This window comes from Heterocephalus glaber, unplaced genomic scaffold, assembly GCF_053883595.1.
Source record: "Heterocephalus glaber isolate CG9 unplaced genomic scaffold, H.glaber_assembly_v1.0 deba00001509, whole genome shotgun sequence".
NCBI classification, from domain to species: Eukaryota; Metazoa; Chordata; class Mammalia; order Rodentia; family Bathyergidae; genus Heterocephalus; species Heterocephalus glaber.
This window is the reverse complement of record NW_028258325.1, coordinates 33846711-33866002: the sequence shown is the minus strand read 5'-3', so window position 1 is coordinate 33866002 and position 19292 is coordinate 33846711. Positions and strand designations below refer to the sequence as shown.

At 43.1% G+C, this 19292-nt stretch overlaps 1 protein-coding gene across 11 annotated transcripts in view; it reads left to right on the top strand.

Annotated features, from left to right (window-relative positions):
- Positions 1-5305: 5305 nt before the first annotated feature.
- Positions 5306-19292, top strand: part of Apbb2 (amyloid beta precursor protein binding family B member 2) — a 346490-nt gene continuing 332503 nt past the window's right edge. For 3 of the 11 annotated variants that reach the window (XM_087187853.1, XM_087187852.1, XM_087187848.1), the window contains exon 1: positions 8578-8784. The gene's annotated coding sequence lies outside the window, so the exon portion shown is untranslated. Of the gene's footprint in view, positions 5440-8577; positions 8785-18735; positions 18755-19292 lie in introns of those variants that run through there. The other 8 variants (XM_087187851.1, XM_087187849.1, XM_087187841.1 and 5 more) reach the window with 6 other exon arrangements.

Sequence of the window (19292 nt, the reverse complement as noted above, 5' to 3'; positions counted from 1 at the left end):
AACAAATCAGTGAAAAGAGTTAGTTTTTTTTTCTTTTTCCTTTTCCTTTTCCCCCTTTTTTCCTTTCCTTCCTTTCACTTGCAAACCTGAGCAAATTTATGAGGCACTGTGAGCTAAAACCTAATATTTGGACTACTATCCTAAACTATCCGGGATTTATACAAACACCAGTCACTTTGACAAAGACACCGTGCTTGACTGAGTCCATCCTCTCACTGACTTTTTCCAAAATAAAGTGAGAGTGAAGGCCTTCTGTACAGGGTTTTCATGTCATCCAGAAAGACAGCAGCAGATTTAGGGCAATGTAAAGGGTCAAGCCAGTACCATTTTCAAACTTAAAATGTTATATAGGCTTTCATAGACTTACAGTTTAGTAGATGTAGTAGATGTATTTGTTAAAATAAAGAAGACCTGAAGAAATAGAAATATACTATCTTTGTATATGGGATGATTCAATAAAGATGTCACTTCTTTTTAATCTATATTTAATGTAATAGAGTTCTGAAAAATTTCCTCACAATGGATATATTTATTACAAATTTTATCTGGAAGAGGTATTGTGAAAGAAGAATAAAGACATCCTTGTGAAGCAGGACAAAGAAGGCAGGCCCACTCTACCAGATATCCAAAACTATTATAAATATGTAGAAATTTTAAAAGTATAGATTAACATTCTAATAGAAAACTAATGCATGAAAAGGAACAGACCAGTGGGAAATGGATATATAATAGTGGTGAAATGATAGGCTAATGGTAAATGGAAGGATTATAAAATACCTTGCATAAGAATGGTTACATTTCTACTCATAAAATTTTATCCCTCGGAATGTAACTGTATTTTATACCGAAAATATACCAATAAACTTAACAGGAAAAAAAAATTAAAAAAAAAATTTATCCCTATCTCACAACATGTAAAAATATACAAAGGTTAAAACGTATCAGAATAGGGAAAACATCTTTATGACTTAGGCGTAACAAAGATTTTCTTAATCAAAAAAATGTTTTTTCAGCTGGGTGTGGTGATGTACCCCAACATTCTGGGTTGCTGAGGCAAGATTACAAGTTCCAGCCCAGCCTGGGTAATTTAGTGACTGAATGAGACTGGGTTCAATCCTGGGTTTAATTCTCAGTAATGCCGAAAAGAAAAAAATAATTTTCAGTCATGTTTTCATGCACAGAAAAACGGTAACACTCATCAAAGTATGTATGCTATGCCCATCACAGAGGTCTACCTCCTGTTTTACCTAGTGTTTCCTCTTATCCTAAACAAAGTACAAAGAAAATTCAGACACCAGGCATAGTATTTTGTAGGTCATTTCTAACTATTTTCTCACAATAAATAACATGTACATGATATCATATCTTAGGTCTTCAAATATGTTGCCTGATCTAATAGTACATTCTTTGATACAATTTCAACGGAACTAAATGTTTTTCTCTCACTGATAACTTTCTAGACAGGATATGATCCCAGAACAAAAAATAAAAAGTGATAGAATATGGTGGCCTGCTCTGCTTTTTGTGTTTTTGTGCTATACCCTCCACCTTCACTCCTTGAGAACATTATTCCATGACTATAGCTAGTGTAGGGTGGAAGAAAATAGGTTGCGATTTATCATGTTTACTAATGCTATAAATTTTGCTTTTTTTTTTTTTGTACTGGGGATTGAACTCAGAACTTTGTGCTTGCAAGGCAGGCAGCAGAACCACTGAGCTAAATCCCCGGCCCTAATGCTGTTACTTTGATTTTAAAATTTTATTGTCTAAATAGGACTTAGAATTATTACTTGCGAAGTCATTAACTTGGAAACTATTTTCATGAGAAATCATATCTCATTTGATTAAAATAAAGACAGAAAATTCAACCTCAAAGAAAACTCATTTGTCTTCTATGAATAGCATTTCAGAGAGTCAAAGAAATTAAAGGTGGAAAAATCAATTAGAATTAATCTACCAGCTTGTTGGAAAGGATTTCTTTCTACAAAATATATTCTACTTCTTTGTCCAGGTTAATTTTAAATGTGTCAAGAGATGGAATACTTGTTATATCTCTTTGAAGTCTTTTCTTTTATCTAATTGAATCTTTTTTTAATATCTAACTTTTATGTTGAGTATTAATTCTGTACTATTACTTTTAATCACACTTCTTTTTCCTATACTAATGCCCTTTTCTCCCCGAATTCAGTTTTTGTGCTATTTCTAAGGAGCTAGCTTTCACTTAATCTAATGACAAATGTTCACTTGTTACAGTGATCTCTTAAAAACCAAAGAGATCTTTAGGTCTTTCCCTCTATCTTCCTCTTCTTTTCTGTTTCTGCAGCCCTTGTAATGAGGCACTTTAAAGTAGAAGATATTTGACAGGGACAAAGAGAGAAAGGAGACTGTAAACTCCTTGTTTGAACAAGGGGACTATCGATCGCTTTGCAAATTAGGAGTTTATTTCTTGTTTATCTTGTATGAGTAAAGCATTTTCACTTGTGAATGATTTCCAGTTCTTTTTAAATGTCTTTTCTCTCGTGGTTTCCACTTCAGATCTCCCCTTCCTATTTAATTACATTTGTATAAATTTAAAACTGAGCATTTTTCTATATTGGATGGTGTTATTTATATTATACCCTTTGAATACAAAAATGATGGTTTCCCTCCATTCATAAGGTTTAAATTCCTGCCCTTATCTGTGCAGAGGATTAACTGTGAGACACCATGCACATGGGTACTTTGGACTCAAATTTCTGCTGTCTGATGATAAGCAAAACAAGGATTCCAGGAGGGGTGAGAGGATATCATATAACCAGAGATGGAGACTGCCCTGAGCATAAGAACATAAATTCTGTGTAGCCAGAGCCATTTCAATAACATGCCGGTGTCTATAGTAACAACTCCTGGTAACCTGGGGTGAGGGCAGAGAAAGAGTGATAAATTTCACTATGTGCTTTTATCCTCACTTAGTTAATGAATTCTTCTATAGAACAACCCATCACCATTGTTCTGGAACCATGGAATAAGTATTTATGAAAACTGCTAAGTGTTCTTTTCAATAGCAAAAATTTACAGAAACATTTAATTAGCATTCTCTTCTCACCAAGAGAGTTTAAAAAGAACCAAAAATCTGTGTGCAGCATAACATCTTATTAAGAGCTCACAGTATTACCTGGAGTAAGACTGGCATGTTTAAATTCTGCCTTTGTCCTTAAATAGCTGTGTGACTTTTGGAAAGTAATTTAACTCTTCTGGCTCCAGTTTACTCTGGAATAAAATGTTAATACATGCTATTTGAGGAAAAACTGAGTTAGTGTTTCTAAATTGCTTAGTATAGTACCAGAAAATCTAATTTCCTTTCTTCTTCCCTTGATTCATTAAATAGATATTTATTAACTATCTTCTATGTGGTGAGACTGGAAATAGGAGTCTATAATAGAGCAACAAAGAATGACATATCAGGTTGGAAATTTAGCTCAGTGGCACCACGGCTGCCTCACAAGCGCAAGGTCCTGAGTTTGATCTCCAGTACCAAAAAAACCCAAAACAAAACACAAAAAGAATGACATATCTACCTGGATGTATGAAGTGCTACAAAAGTGTATGACATGCTCTGGAATTGAAAAGTGAGCAATTAACCTGGGTGGTAGATTCAAGGAAGAATCTGAAGGCAGAGTGTGATTTTGAAAAGAGGACAAGGTAAAGGAGGTAGGAGGAGGCAATGTGTAAAGCAGGAAGCATATTCTAGACACAGCAATAGCATAAGCAAAAAATCACCAAAGCATGGAAGCGCATGCTATCTGCCAGTGAGTGAGCAAGTAGGGACAAAGCATGGGGGGGTGGTGGTGAATGGGAGAGGGGCTAATGTCCTCCCTTTTCCTATTTTTGGGGAATCTCCCACTGTGTGAGTTTGGGTTGATCAAGCTCCCATTGTGAGCTTGATCTCCTACTGTGAAATCCGAAGGGAGGCAAACACTCCTCTCTGTCTCCCTGCTAGGGCATGACTGGGCTCAGCCACTCTGGTGCTTCTACCGACGACCTTGAGTAGGGAGAGGCAAGGTTAAAATGAAAAAGCTCGGGATTAGTCGGTGGTGCCATCAGTGGCACACTGTGCGTGCCTCATCTGTGTTACCTGCTGCCAGTCTTCCATGGATCCTGATCCTTTTCTGTATCTGTCTCCATCTCTGGGTCAATGCAGAGAGCTACCTGATAATCCTCTCTTACTTTACTTTCCTTTGAAAAAATTAATGAGAATGAGTTTCTTTTCCTTATAACCAAGAGGTGTCTCAAAAAATAGATAAATTAGTCTTTTGGGTTTATTATCTGTATTTCCTAAATTTTGTTTAATGAATATGACATAGGTCTGTAATAAAATACTTTATATTTAATGTAAAATTGAATGCAAATGTGAAATAGAAAAAAATTTAAATAAAAATTTATTTAAAATGCTAAAAAAGATCCCAAGGACAAAAGGATAAGATGCGCAATTAGTCACATAGTATAATTCTATGAGCTAGGCAGATTGTTATGACCTTTATGAGCATTACTACACATACTTTGGTAACAAACACTAAGATGTACATACTTTGATTATCCATGTTTTCAGATGAAGAAAACTGAGGTCCTTGAGGGCCAGAGCAGCATTGTCTAACACAATTTTCTGCAATACTAGGAATACTTTATATTTGTTTTGTCCAATACAGTAGTCAATAGCCTGTGGGACTATTGAGCACATGAAATGTGGTTAGCATGATTGAGGAACTGAAGTGTTATTTGATTGATTTTAATTAATTTCAAATTAAATATGTGTACGTGATGAGTGACTACTACATCAGACAATTTGGGACTAGAAGAGCCAGCCAGTCACAGAAGTCATTGACAAAAGGGTCTGGTTGGCACCCTGAAAAATCACTAGCTATTTGATCATCTGCCTCCTATCTGTGGGCAAGATTGGTTCTAAGACTGCAGACCATAATTTGTTAACAGGAATCTTTCATAGTGTGGACCACTGACTTATTTTGCCAGATTTTATCCTTGGAGGTAAAAGCAGTACTCCATTTTCTTATATGAAACAAAAAATCATAATCATTTTCTCTATAGAATGTTATTGAAGAGCACAAGCTCCAGGAAACCTGCTTGGGTTCAAATCTTACATCTGCCACCAAACTCAGTCTTCTTTCAGACTTCACATTCTCAAACCCCACTTTCCCCATGGGTAAAACAGGAATTAAACAGTAAAATAGTTGTGAGGATTAAAAGTAAAATACTTAGCCAGTCTCTGGCACATGTTAAACAGTAGTTAGCTATTCTATAACCAGCACCTTGTGATGAGTTTGTACTTTGCACCTGTTTTGACATTTACTCTACTCTATATTTGCTGAAGTAGAAGATATCCTCCTAGATCTCTAAATGTCAGAACATCCCTAAAAAGAAGTACGCATTCATCAGGATAAAAAGGTAAAGTACTAACGTTATTTTTAAGCTATTATCCTATTGTAAGAGTGAGTTTTGCAGCTATTTTTAAATTTCCTTTTGATTTCTATATTGTTAAAACATTTTAAAACATGACCAAAGCAAATAATGACCTCACTATTTTGTTGTGATCATTAAAGTCTCTTGGTTAAACCACAAACAGTTCATATACCGTGCGATCAAATAAAAACACGAGAGGCTTTAAGCGCTGGCCCAAAAGATTTCCTGATGTCTTATAGTTTTGCAGAACTTCCTATCACTTTGATTGGTATCTTAGGAGCGGTCTGATAGGTTGATCAAGGACTATTTAAAGACTAGAGACTTCACAAATAGGAACAAGTAATAGGATCCCCTTTGGTGCCACCAATTTGGTACTTGGTAACCTTCAGATTAAAGGACAGCGTTTTTAATATAGTTGTGCATTGTTGTCTCCATTAGTTTCGAAAAATCCAGATTCTAGTGCCAGTCCTGTCCCTGATTTGTCTAAGTTATGTATGTCTGCGCCAGAGAGGTGAATGTCCTCTGTAAAAATCTAAGAACTGATCTAGACTTGATTTTGTAATGGTCACTCAAGTGTTCTTTCCACTAAAGTCCTTGAGACTGCCCCCTCCCCCCATCCCCCTAGGGATTTAGGAAGAGTTTAGGCCTCAAGACTCAAGTAATTTTTATATGCTGTTCACAGCGTTTACTTCCATGCTTTATAAAACACGCTCTTAGACTAGTCTTGGAATTTTAATTTCCTTAGAAAACAATTCATGGGTGAGTCAGCATTAAGGGAAAAACAACGTATCAAAATTGCATGAAGTGGTAAAATGAGAAACGATTTTATAGAGGAACCAATTACCTATTTATAAAATGCCTGCGCTGTGCAAGGTTTTACGCAGCAGAGCTAGCGTGCGGTTCCATATTCAGCAAAGAGGGTCTCAGGGAGCCCTCTCCACACTGCCTCAAAACTGCGATTGCCAGAAACGTCTTTTCCAAGGAGAGGGAAAGAAAATGTGCATCGGCGGAGGACGAAGGAAGGGAGGAAGTGAAGGAGGGTGAAAGCCTGCCCCGAGCCCCCGCCCATCCTCTCTGGACTCATTAAGGGAGTTTCCTCCAGCTGCAGCAGAACGCTCGGGGGCGTTTCCGCGTCGAACCCGGGGCGCCCAGGGACTTTGCTAGTCCAGAAGGTGACGTCCCGATCCCCTGGGAACACAGCGCGTCGCCCGCGCCAGGGACCTAGGGGGCGGTGCGCGGCCAGAGCGGGGTCGCGCGGCGGCCGGACGCGTTTCCGGAAGGCTGATTGCATCAGGTGTGGAGCCCGGCGCAGCCTCGGCCCAACCTGGCGCCCAGTGCGCCTGCGCGCCGCCCCGCCCCGCCCCGCCCCGCCCCGCCCCGCCGCCGACTCCACAGCGGCTTTTTCTTCGGGTCGCGGGCTCCACGCCCTCCCTGGAACCCCGAGAAAAGGGGGTGACAGGGTGGGGCTCCGGGGATCCGCGGGGGTCGGTGGAGTCCGAGGGAATAGAGTGCGCTGGAAGAGGACTCGCACGAAAGCCAGCGGGTCTCTAATGACGGGCGGGGTGGTTTTGGGCAAATTTCCTCTTCTCTCTGCGTCTCAAGGACGCAGCACAGACCCATACGGCTTTCTGAGCAGAGTCCGTGTTTTTCCCAAGTGACTTGACTAAATTGTGGCCATCCGCTATGCTGCTCCACAGGCTCATTAGGCCGGTCCTCCGGTGCTGGGACTCGGTTCCAAGACAGCGCTTTCATAGATTCACAGATTTTTCTGGGCAGTGCTGTTTCTCTCATAGAAGGCCTTGAGCTGAGTCTGAGGGAAATGCTGGTTCATAAAATAAGTTATAGGGTGCGAAAGCCGGAAACCCTTTTTCCGTAAAGAAGCCCCCCCCAACGTGGCTAGCATCCCCTCTCCGAACCTGCATCGGGGTCCCCTTTTGCACCATCAGCACCTGCACGTCTCCCTCCTCGCGCGTTCCACGTTGGAAATAACTAGATGGATGTCTGTCGCCGTGCTGGACTAGGAACGGGAACGCCAGGAAGGCAGAGGCTGGGCTCCTTAATCCACTTCTATCCCAAGGCCTGGTACAAGACCTTGTGGACCCTTAATAAATTCATGGCATACGAAGAAATCAAATAATGCCCACTTCCACTACATTGATTTCGCACATGAATAAGGAAGGATGGAGAATCAGCTTATTGGAGGAAAGTGCATTTTGGAGATGTGAGTAAGAGGATAAAAAGGAGCCGTTACTTTGTTGTTACAATTCATTTACTTTCAGGATTATCTTTCCTAAGGGGCTGGTAGGTAGAGCTGCCTGTGTACATACAGAGTTCCCAAGGTGCACTCCTTAGAACAGCAGCCCCGCTACACGAAGGGGGACCCCGCGGTCTGTCCAGCACGCCCTGCGGGAGGTTCTGACCCAGGCTCCAGTTTGACGACCGCTACCTCGGAAAGCACAACACTACACATCCTTCAGGGAGTCATTCAGAGCCCGGGGCAGAGCATTGCTTGCCGTTTATTGAGTATCCACTCTTATCGGGGCCTTGCTTGCCTGCTCACAGATTAGGTTATAGATAAACTCCTGGGAGTGGAAAGGAAATTGTTTTTCCTTTCTGCAGGTGTGTTTTTCCCCAGGCGTCCTCTCACTGATTTTTCAGGCGTGGCGTGCGATTGGGGGCGGGGAGTAGAACCCTGGCGGTAGCAGGTAAGAAGGCAGTGAGGAGTGGGTCTCGTCCACTAACTTTCCCCAGGCTGGGTGGGTGTGGACAGCGCTCATCTGGGGACATTTTTCCCATTGTAAGGACAGCAGACGTGTGGGGGAAAAGACAAACCAGGGAAAAGGTTACCCAACTGCCTTTTGGTGCAGATTGACGCCAGGCCACATGAAGTGAACACCAGGGCTGCACCGCGACCCCAGCCATGGGGTCTCACCCGGGCAGGCACCCACTGCGTCCCCGCGGTCTTCCTTGGCGACCTGGAGAGCGTGCGCGCAGCGGGCTCCGCTGCCTCCACCTGCAGGGGTCGCCGTGGGAGCGCGGTCCGCCCCCTCCGCCGGCCCCCGCCCCCGGCCCCGCCTAGCTCGGCTCGGCCCCCGCTCCGCCAGGCCCCTCCAGCCTTTCCTCGCGCAGCCGCCGCCAGAGCCAGGAGAGGCGGAATCTCGCCGGCGCCGCTCCCTGCGCGGGACTCGCGGAGGGCCACTGGGCATGCTCAGTCGCCGGAGCCCGTGCTGGTCTAAGTAGGAAGCTCGCGCGCTGTTCCTGCAGCTGATCCGGGCGCGCCGGGGAGGGGAGGACCAGAGCCGAACGAGGCGATTGCCGCGCGCACCGCCGGTGAGCCCTACTTCTCTCCTGGCCTTTGCCGCGGACTCAGGAGCGGCCCGGGGAGAGACTGCTGTCTTCTACCCGGTGCCCGGGCTGCGCGGTCACTGCCGCCCGCCCAGCCGCAGCCGCATCTGCAGCGGGCGCCCGCTGTGGAGTCCGTGCGTCCTGCGCCCGCGCTGCAGGGCCGGTGGCGCGGCGACTGCTGGCTCCCTCCTGACTCCCATCGCGCCCGCTTCCCGGCGCCCTCTGTCTCGCAACAGTCCGGGCTTGGCTTGGCCTGGCGTGGGGGAGCCAGGGTAGCAGGGGGCGCGCCCGGGTGGGGGCTGCGGAGCGGTGGCGAGGGTGGGCGCGGGCGGCGAGGAGCGCACACCCCCTGGCCCTGGCACCAGCCTCCGCGGTGCGGCTGGGCGCTCCCTCCCCGGAGGCTGCGCGCTCCTGTCGGGGAGTTGGAGTCGGGACTGGCTTCTCTGGGGGTTTCAGAGACTCGGTGCCTAGAGATGAAAAGGAAAAAAGTTCATTCCCCTTTCGTAGGCAGAGAGAGCATTTTAACTAGAAAATGGCTGTGCGAAGGGGGCCGAGTCAGAAAAGCGGGCCCCTGGGTTCTGAAAGCCCCTCGGCTGCCCGCCGGGAGGAATGGAGGGCTGGACGCCAGGAATGACATTTGCGCGACGAAAACAGGACTGGACAGAGGGAGGGATGCGGAGTTCCACAGAAACAATAAAAGGTGGTCCCAGCGTAGAATGAAATCAAGAACCGAAGGTCAGAGGCTGAGGGGGCGTGGGACTTGGATTAAAAATTTGTCTGAGAAATCAGACCTTGAGTTGGGACAGTTTTGGAGTCAAGTTCTTCGCAGCTTAGAGCCACGACTGTCACCAGCGATTTTGGATAGATTGGCCAGAGAGGGCCGAAATTGAAAGGAAAATTAGGTCAGTGTGGGCAGCTGCGATAGGAATGGGTTCTTAGAGGGGAGTTTTAAGGACCTCCTCGGGCATTGGCTGTACATTATGCCTGATGACTTAAGTAAAACACCTAACAGGATATGAGTAGTGGCATCTGAATTCCAAGAAATGAGTAAACTTTGTGAAGCTGGCATTGTTTTGTCATTTGTTTTCATATTTTACTGATTTAAGAACAAACAGGCATCTGATACATTGTTTTGCATTTTGCTGTCTTAAATCTGTGCATTTCTTTTTTCCTGTCATGAATTTTTACTTCAAATCTTGTTCTCAGATGGCCAAGATAATGACTATCTGAATTTGTGCTGCTGGTCTTTCAAGGACAACCCTCGAAAGGGGATTTCTTTACGAACCTAGATATCTTTCAGTTTGTAGCTTGAAAGCAATATTTGTTCAACAGTTGTCAGAACTTACAGAACCCTAGAAATGGCATCCTTTTGAAAGGAAGACATTTGTCATGAGAATGGGGATCTTCCATCCTGGGGGAATGCAAGAGAGCACAGGTGGCAGTAGTGCACTATGGGACATTCTCCAGGAGGAAGACACCACCCTTGCCAGATTTCTTTCTTTCTTTTTTTTTTTTTTTTGGTACCGGGGATCAAACTTGGGACCTTGCGCTTGCAAGGCAGGCGCCAGAACCACTGAGCTAAATCCCCGGCCCTATTGCCAAATTTCTATTGCTGTCCTTTTGTCATGGATGCACTAGATAACCCCCAAAAGTCCCCATAACGGAGAATGTAATTATATGTCCCTTGATATTGGACAGAGTCTGAGAAAGGACTCTTAGGTGGAGATCCTTTCCTAGGGAAGGTGCTTATTTTTACTTTTATTCTTTCTTCAAGTGGATATCTTTAACTGAATTAATTCACCTCTGAAGAGCTAGAAGGACCCTGCTTTCTGACACTTATAAAGTGGTGGTTGAAATCTTGATAAGCTAAAATGTAACTGAGTAGCATTTTACTCTTAGCTAGAGTAATATGAATGCTGACTACAACATTATTTGGGGAAAAGACTATTACACATTACATAGATCCATATGTGCTAACATAAAGTATTTTAAAACTGTTACATTTTGTGCTATGTTTTAACTTTTTGATGACTTCTGTTCTTGCCACCAGAGAAACAACAACAAACATTGAATTCTTTTTCTGTTACAGCAAGAATTAATGTTGGAAAGCCCCACCATGTTACTAGAAATAGTGTTATATTGATTACCCTGATTACTGGATATCTAAATTTATCATCTAAGGCAAGTGGAACATTATGTCTCCATACTTTTTCAGTTACATTTCAGGGATAGTCGGTATCCTTATGACATAACATCTTAACTTTTCCAGTGGTGTAGGACAGATTATTAAGAAAGTATTGCAATAAATTATAATTAGGTATGTGAGTGATACTTTTCTTTCCTGGGGTAAAGAAACTGGCATCCATTCAATGCTTATTATGTGTCAGGACTGATGCTAAGCTCTTTACATACACTCTCTTTATCTTCACATATCTTACACTCTCAGCATCTTCACATAACTATCAGCTGCCCAAGAACAGCTCTGAAGGCTCAACACTTTTTTTTTGATTCTAACTTAGGTTAGATTTCTAAGTTTTATCTGGTAGGAAACTATTTTCAATGGGTTCCATTATTATTCAGTAAGCATTCTCTTGCAAAACACCTTTGATTTGTTATTTAGGATTAGATTTGATTGGAACAGCGTCTTCAAATGATTTCAATGCTTTAGTATATATGCTGCTGAAGCGAGCATGATTTGAATGTTTTTAAGAAGTGTTCATCCATATTTTAAAAACCGTTTTGTGTTCGTTTATTTTCAGCAATGTTGTACTACCAGCAAATAAAAGTAAATGTAAGGAAAATAAACCCAGATTGCCACTTCAATATTAATGTGTCATTAGTGCATATACTGGATTCTGGTAAGTGTTGGTGGCATGTCTCTCAGCTGAAATGCCAGTGGCAATGACTGTGTAATTAAGGGTCTGGTGCCATTTGAGACCACCAACCAGAGGCTCCAAAGACTTGACTCCTGGGTTCCACTTCTTTGTTCCTTTTATGCAGTGCATGATGTTGGAAAAGTCAGTTCACTTTTCTGGCCTCAGTTTTCCCATCTGTAAAGTGAGTGTTGCAGTAGAATGTATGCTCTGGGTACCTGTCCAGTCCTTCTTGGCCCAGTCCAGAGGTCTGTGATGCAGCTATTTGGGGAGGGAGGACTTCATTTAGAGCCTAGGTGATTCTGTGTTTCCCAAATTTATCCTGTTGGTACTGCTTTGCCCAGTATTCTCCCTTTTTGGGCCAATTCCTAGCCACCTTGTAGTTTCCATTTGCTATAAACTGGCTCTCATAAAATTAACTCTATGTGGCCCTGCAAGTCTGTGCAGGAGATAAGGCATTGTTTAGATTTGGGTAAAACATATTTGACATTTGAAACTTTTCGGGGGGTGATAATGAGAATTGAACTCAGGGTCTTTACACTGAGCTACATCATTAGCACTTTTTTATTTCCTACTTTGAGGCAGGGTCTCACAGAGTTGCTAAGTTACCCAGGCTGGGCTTGAATTTGCTATCCTCTTGCCTTCCAGAGTGCTGGGATTACAGGCACACGGCACTATACCTGAATGGGATTTGGCACCTTTATAGCATCTTCTGAGGGGAGACGAAGTGCAGCACTTGGTCTCTGGAATAAGATCATCATTCTCCCTCAGTGTTAGCATGATCGCTGAATTGGTTGGGCATGTGCCAGTGGTTGGTGAGTGCATCTCTCTGATATCCTCAGGAGGATTACCAACCCCTCCCTCCTTACCCCTAGGTTATGACGTTGGGGCTGGGAGCAAAGGAAACCAACCCTATTTGGTGTTTTCAGTGCACACTGCTTTAGGGATGCTCACAGTACTTAGCCTGATTAACCTTTAAGGAGTAAGGTGAGGAGTAGCCGGAGTTCTTAACTCTTTTAAATAATTAACAAATGGACAGTGACAGGCTCCAGGATTCCTGGAGCCCTGTTAGGAGTGGGACAATAATTCCAAACAGTAGCTGAGAGCTGTAAGATAGGGGGGATAGATATATGATGATTAGGGGAGGGGAAGTCAACTCATTGTCACTTGGCAAGAACTAGGATGCCTGGATCAGTTAAAAAGCTTTGGAGGTCTTTGGGAGTAGTTATAGAAGATATCCTCTTTGTACATTATCGATTTCCATAATGCTTGAATCTGAATCTTCTGTAATGGACATGCATTATTTTTATACAGAAAAAAATCCCATTGTATAATTTATTGGTGCATAAAATGTCCAGATTCACAGGGACAAAGATGAGAGAACATGGAAAAAACAGATGGTATGGATATATGGATTAGGGTTCTTCATTAGTGTTAGCTAATGATTAGACAGTGGTTGTAACTAAAATTAACCACTTTGTCCTTTTCCTCTTATATAAATGTTGCAAAATTTTATCTGCTAGGACCTGAAGCTTTTGAAGTAGCATTCTACTGGCAAGTGTGCTTCAGGAATGCTTTGGGTGGGAGGAAGAGTGGTTTTTTTCTTTAAACTAAAAAACTGGAGTTTTGGAACTGAGCTAAAAGTAAAAGCATACATTCAGGAGAATGAGATTGGAGGGGATTTTCAGAGTAAAGGGGAATGCCATTGTTGAAGAAGGCAGCCGTGGCTTTGCCAGGGTTAGAGGATGTGGCATTTTCAAAATTGCTGTCATATATATCAGATCTTAATTTCTACATTGTATAAAAAGTAACTAGTAGTTGCTACAAAGTATAAAAGATATAGGAAAAGCACAGTGCTAGCCTCAGGGCCATTGCCTGATGAAGTTTTCATTGTCCTTATAACGATGATGATGATGTAGTGACTATTTCATTAGAGTTCAAATAAAAAGGTGTGTCCTTTTCTGAGATTATACCTATCTGATTTTTGGTAAGGTTCTTTTATGAAGTGATGGGAATATTTTCATTTGGCAGCTTAATGGTCCGTGAAATTGGTAAGTCTGAGAATCTGGGCCTTAGATGCAGAGAGTCTGCCCCGTGGGATTGAGTTGAGTACTGGAGTGCAGGCCAAAGTGTGGAGCTTGTGGGTGGGCTGCTGGGGCCCCTGGGCCTTCTAGGAATGCAGAGTTCTGGCAAGAGACTCAGAGTCCCAGGAGCTGCAAAGTAGCTAATTTTGAAAACGCCCTGGGAAAGGGTGTTTTTGAATTACAGCCTAAGGATGACAAGAAAAGTGCAAGATGAAAAATGAGGGTCTCAGATAGCAGAAGGGGCAAATGATTGAAGTATGAATTTCAACAGGCAGGCATGGAGATGTATCTTGGCATTTATGTCTTTGTATGCTGGCTTCTTTCTGCCAAAACAACATGCTTAGCAATTCAGAATTGTGCTTCTAGGAAATGCTGTTGTGTTCAAAGCCCTAAAACCAAGAGTTGTGTCGTAGCTAGCTTCGTATGGGGTTCTCCAATACCATCCCCTCCAATGTGAGCCCAGAATAGCTAGAAGAAGCGTAAGAATAATTTGCCTGTGGAATTGCTATTATTCACCTTTAGTTTTGGTTGCTTTTGGGGGATAGGGAGAGAATGAAAAAAGAAAAAAATTATTTCCAAGTTTTAAGTAGTAGCTTAAGAAAGTAAATGATGCGTTTTCTGATAACATGTCAAAAATCTGTGCTTAGTTGTATCTATATCTCATAGATCGTAATAACATTAATGTTATTGTAGAGCTATTTGTGGTAAGAACTTCATTATTAATCTTACCAAAAAAAAGGGTACTGTTCCTATTATAGAGATAAGAAAACTGAGGAGCTTTTTACTAAGGTAGCACAGAGAACAATGGTGCTTGTCCCCAAACTGTCATCAGTGCTGAGGAGCCTATGGGTTGCCAAGCAACTGACAGGATGAGAAGTAACATTTGTTAATTAAGGGCCAACTATGTGCCTGATACTATGCAAGAAGCACATCAATACCCTTAATCTCTCATTTTGAAGGAGAGGAGACAAGCCATGACTCAGAAAAGTTAAAAGCCTCGCCTAGCCCCAAAACAAATCCTGTAGTCGAATTATTTCCACCATACCATGAACTTTCTCATATTCAGCATTTGGGGAAAAGGTGAAAATTTCTCCTTTTGTCCATTTTCAAAATAGACATTTATCCAGAATTTTTCTAGTTAGTGGTGGAGCTCTTTCTTCTACATTGTGGCCCTGATGTATATTTTCAATCTGAATGCAGATTGAATTGTGAGATCCAAATAAAATTTACAGATATCCCTGAAATTAAGGATCGCCCTGTTGAATCTCTCTGGGCAGACTCTAGTCTAGAATCTTTCTGTCATAAAATACAGAGGAATCTGATTAGTTTTCACATGCTAATTGTGATGCAGTGTTGGGAGACGGAGGCCTCTGAGGAGGCTGGCAGGGCTTCTCTGGAAGCCCCATGGCTGGCCTGAGACTTCCTCCTGGCTGCCCCAGTGTTGGATCTAGAGAGAGGACCCCATCATGCTCGATGATGGGGGTTCTCCCTGGAAGCCTCCTGTTTGCTCTTTGATGCTTGCTCTAGTCTTACCTTCTGATCCTTATTTGGTTTCTCCAGTAGTCTTTTGTCTTGGACAAGACAGTTGATCTGTGACATTGAATATACCAATTTGCTAGCAGTCCTGTTTGTAGATAGTAGTAAGTTAGAATTTCCTTACCATGAGTTAGTTTTCTTTGGGTTGATTGATTCATTTTACAATTAAATTTGTAGACAGAGCTGAGACATGATCAGAACTCTCAGTGGACTCGGATGTGTAGATACCTTGGGAAGCACTTATGCAGCCTTAGAATCTTCAAGTTATCTGAGCAGAACTCTCGTACTTTACCCAGGAGCCAACTTTTATTCGTGCCTTTTCCAGGTCATTATTGAAGAGACACATTCATTTGATGACACCCAGGAGCCTCAGCCTCATTTGTTCATTCCTTTGTTCAGCAAATGTTTATTGAGTACATAGTTCATGCCAGGCACTGTGTCAGGAAGACAGAGAGGAATGTCCCAGGGCTGCAGTAGAGTTGCTGAGGAGCTGCAGTAGAGGCATGTGAGTGAGGCCTTGTGAGAGTGGAGAGGAAGGGAGCTGACCTCATTCTGCAAGGGCAGGGAGGCTTCGTGGAAGAGGAGTCATGGCAACTGACTCAAGTGCAAAATCTCCACTGCAGAAAGCCCTCCAGCCATCTCTGTTCCCGTCCTTTCTTGACTCAGTGGAATTCTTGTAGCCTGTTCCTTCTACTCAACAGTTGGGATTTACCACTCCTGTGAGGGATTTAGGGATTTGGCTTTCAAATCTCTAAGCACTGGTTCTGAAAGGAGGCAGTTTGCCTTTCAGGGCTTACTTGGCAATGTCTGGAGATACTTTGTCATGGCTGTGGAAAGATAACTGCTGGCATTTGCAGATAGAGACCAAGATGCTGCTACACATCCTACAGTGCATACACACAATAGTCCTCTTGGGAAGTATACAGCTTTGGTGATTAAGAACCAGATTCTTCAGGTCATAATACAGCTCTGCAATTAATAGCTGCATGGCCATAGATCACAAAATTCTACTTGGACAACAGAATCACACAGTGCCTCAGTTTCCTTATCTGCAAATAGCAATACTAATGGTGCCTGTAAAATATGGCAGTTGTTTTTCATGAGTTAATACATGGTAAGGGGTCAAAACAATACTTGGCATGAAGCAAGACCTTAACCATCGTTATTTTTAGTTTTAAAGAAAACTTTACCTTTTGATCTAAAGAGTTTGCATTTGGAGAATCCAGGGCAGCTGAGCTTGTAGTACTGTGTACTTTGGGGTAAGAATTGGCCACTGTTGTGGTGTTTCTCTGGTTCCTTTGTGTCCGGTGGTTTTATTTTCCTGCTGTTCTACCTCTTGAGTCTAGGGTTTTCAATAGCCATACTTTTCATCCTTTTTTTCCCTGGAGACCCAAATTTATGCCCTTACTGAGCCTTCTCCAGAGGGCTGAGAATTATATTTCTGATTTTCCTTAGCTCTATTTTGGGAATGGTGAGAAAATGGGAAGCAGGTCAGGGAAGATGTTGCATTACTTCCTGATTGTCACGCTCCCCACTCTGTAAAATTCCGAGATTGAGATTGAGCGGCAGGTGGTAGCGCCTGTTTGCAGCTCTTCCCTCAACGCCTACCCGCCCCACCTCCCTTTAGGTACCTACTACTTCCAAAATACCCTGTAATTGGGTCACAACATTATCTGCCTGCCAGGAATCATTTCTAAAAATCAAAGCAAAGATGTAGACGATGTCAGTGAGATTTGAAACGTCTCCATCCTCTGCTTTGAGGCTTTGCAGTTATTCCAAAAACAAAAGAAGCCCACCTTGTAATATCAATTAGATGGCAGTCTCTCTGTGGCTTAGAACTGTGTCTTATTTTCTTATGTTAAGGTGTTCACTGTGGTTCCTTCTGTCATTCCATGGGGAGTTAAGCTTTTGTGTAAACTATTCCGCAGTTCAAATTTACCATTAAATTTTCATTACGTGATTGACTTGGAAAGTTCCATCCAGTGTTTTGGGTGGTATTGACAGACTCAGAGAAATTAAGAAGTTCATTTCCTTTGTTTTCCTGATTCCTTCTCCAAGACACTGTCATCTCTCCCCTGAATGAGAGCAGTGGCCTCCAGTGGCGATCTGGCTTGTCCTGCTGCATTCATTCAGTTTGGCTTCTTGACAGCTGGGCACTGTTCCAGATGCAGCACATGAAAACTGACCAGGATGCCACTGCCTGCTTGGAGCTCTCAGTCTAGAGAGAACAGCTCGCAGCGAGAGAACAGATTACCATGCAGTGGGTGTTACTGGAGAAGCACTTGGCGCTTCCCAGGCCAGCGCTACCCCTACTGAGCTGGAGGGTGTGTTCACAAGGCTTAGGGGAGGCAGGAGAGCAGCTTGGCCTGTTCTGTAGTGCACCTGTGCCCGACACCTGCATTTTGCAGTTGTCTAAGGCACCATGGCGCTCGAGCTCCTGCTCCTGTGTGGAGCCCTGCCATTCCTGGCAGTACGCTTCTGCTTTCCTTCCCACCACTGCTACTTCTCACCTCAGAGTTTGTAGTTGCCTTTACCATGGCTACTTTCTGTTTCTTTTCTGTACTGCATCCAAGGTGATCTTCTGCAGTCCTCTGCAGGTCAGGGCACGTCCGTCCCCTCCTTCAGAGGCTCCTTATTGTCCTCAGGGGGAAGTCCACTCTTCTTGGCACTGAACCTAACACTTTCATGATCCGCTCTCCATCTGATGCCCTGGGCCTGTGCTCCACTCTTCTTACAGCATGCCAGCTTTTCCCTGGCTCTGGGCATTTATCCTCTGCTCCTGTTACCTGTACTCATGCCTACTATCTATTTTTTATCTGTGTAACTTTTGGTCCTTTGGGAAGTAGCCTTATCATTGTCTACCTCAATATGGATCCAAATCGCTTGTGAACATTCATCCTGCTGGGCCCCAGAGTTTCTGATTTTGTTGGCTTATGGTATGGCTTGATGAAAATTTGCATTTCTAATAGTTTCCTAGGTGATGATGATGATGATGCTGGTGTGGAACCCACACTTGGAATGTCCCTGGAATGACACATTGTCACCCAGGACAGGGCCTGGTCTTTGCAGAGGGTTGCAAGATCTTTTAGCCTCTCGTGTTGGTTTTTCTCAGGCCCTGTGTTCAACTGATCAGTTCCAGTGGTTTGGGCCCAATGATAAATGGTGTTTAGAGCCCAAGAGGTCTTTGCTTATATGCTGTGTGTGAGGAAGACCTGATTCTAGTGCAGTGGTGTTGAACCTATGGCATGTGTGCTGCAGAAGGCTGTTTATATCATTGAAAGCTCTAAAAGGTTCACCATCACTGTCTAGTGTCATGTGGGTCTTAAAAGTGTTTCTACACATTGCTTTACCTTTATTTAACAGGTAGTGATTTTGGACTTGAATTATTCAAATTATAACTTCATTCTATCTTCTTTAGGGTATACAGACATTGCTTTGGATGTCAGCTGACCCTAAGTGAAGGTAGGGGAAAGACAAGAGACCTGTTGGATTTGCTAAAAATGAGCATTAGGCTTGAGAGAAATGAATTTATAGTCAGAATTGGTTAACACTATCCTGGCTTTTTGCTGATGTTTTGGGATCTTAATCACAACTTTAATGTATGGGCTTTTAGGGTTACTTTCAATTGATGCATGTTTTAGTTTTGGTCCTTCCTGAAGTCAGAGCAGGTAAACTAGGTCTGTCTTTGTGAAGAGATTTGTTCTTTGATATCTTTATGTTATTTATTTATTTTCTTGATGGTTCTTGTATGGCACAGCAAGCTAGGAAAGGGACAAGATGGGACAAACACTGAAAATTTTCATTTGCAAAGCAGCCCAGAGTGAGTCTCTTTGAAAGTAACATTTGTTAAAGTAGAATAGATAAGAGAGCAAAAGAGCATTTGGCCTAGTTGTCAGGGATGTGAGAAAGCCCCTTCCCCGTACTGCTTGGGGCATTTTCCAGATGGATGAAGGGGGGCTTGGCTGCAAAGTGGGTGAAAGGAGCTAGAGACAGACTGCAC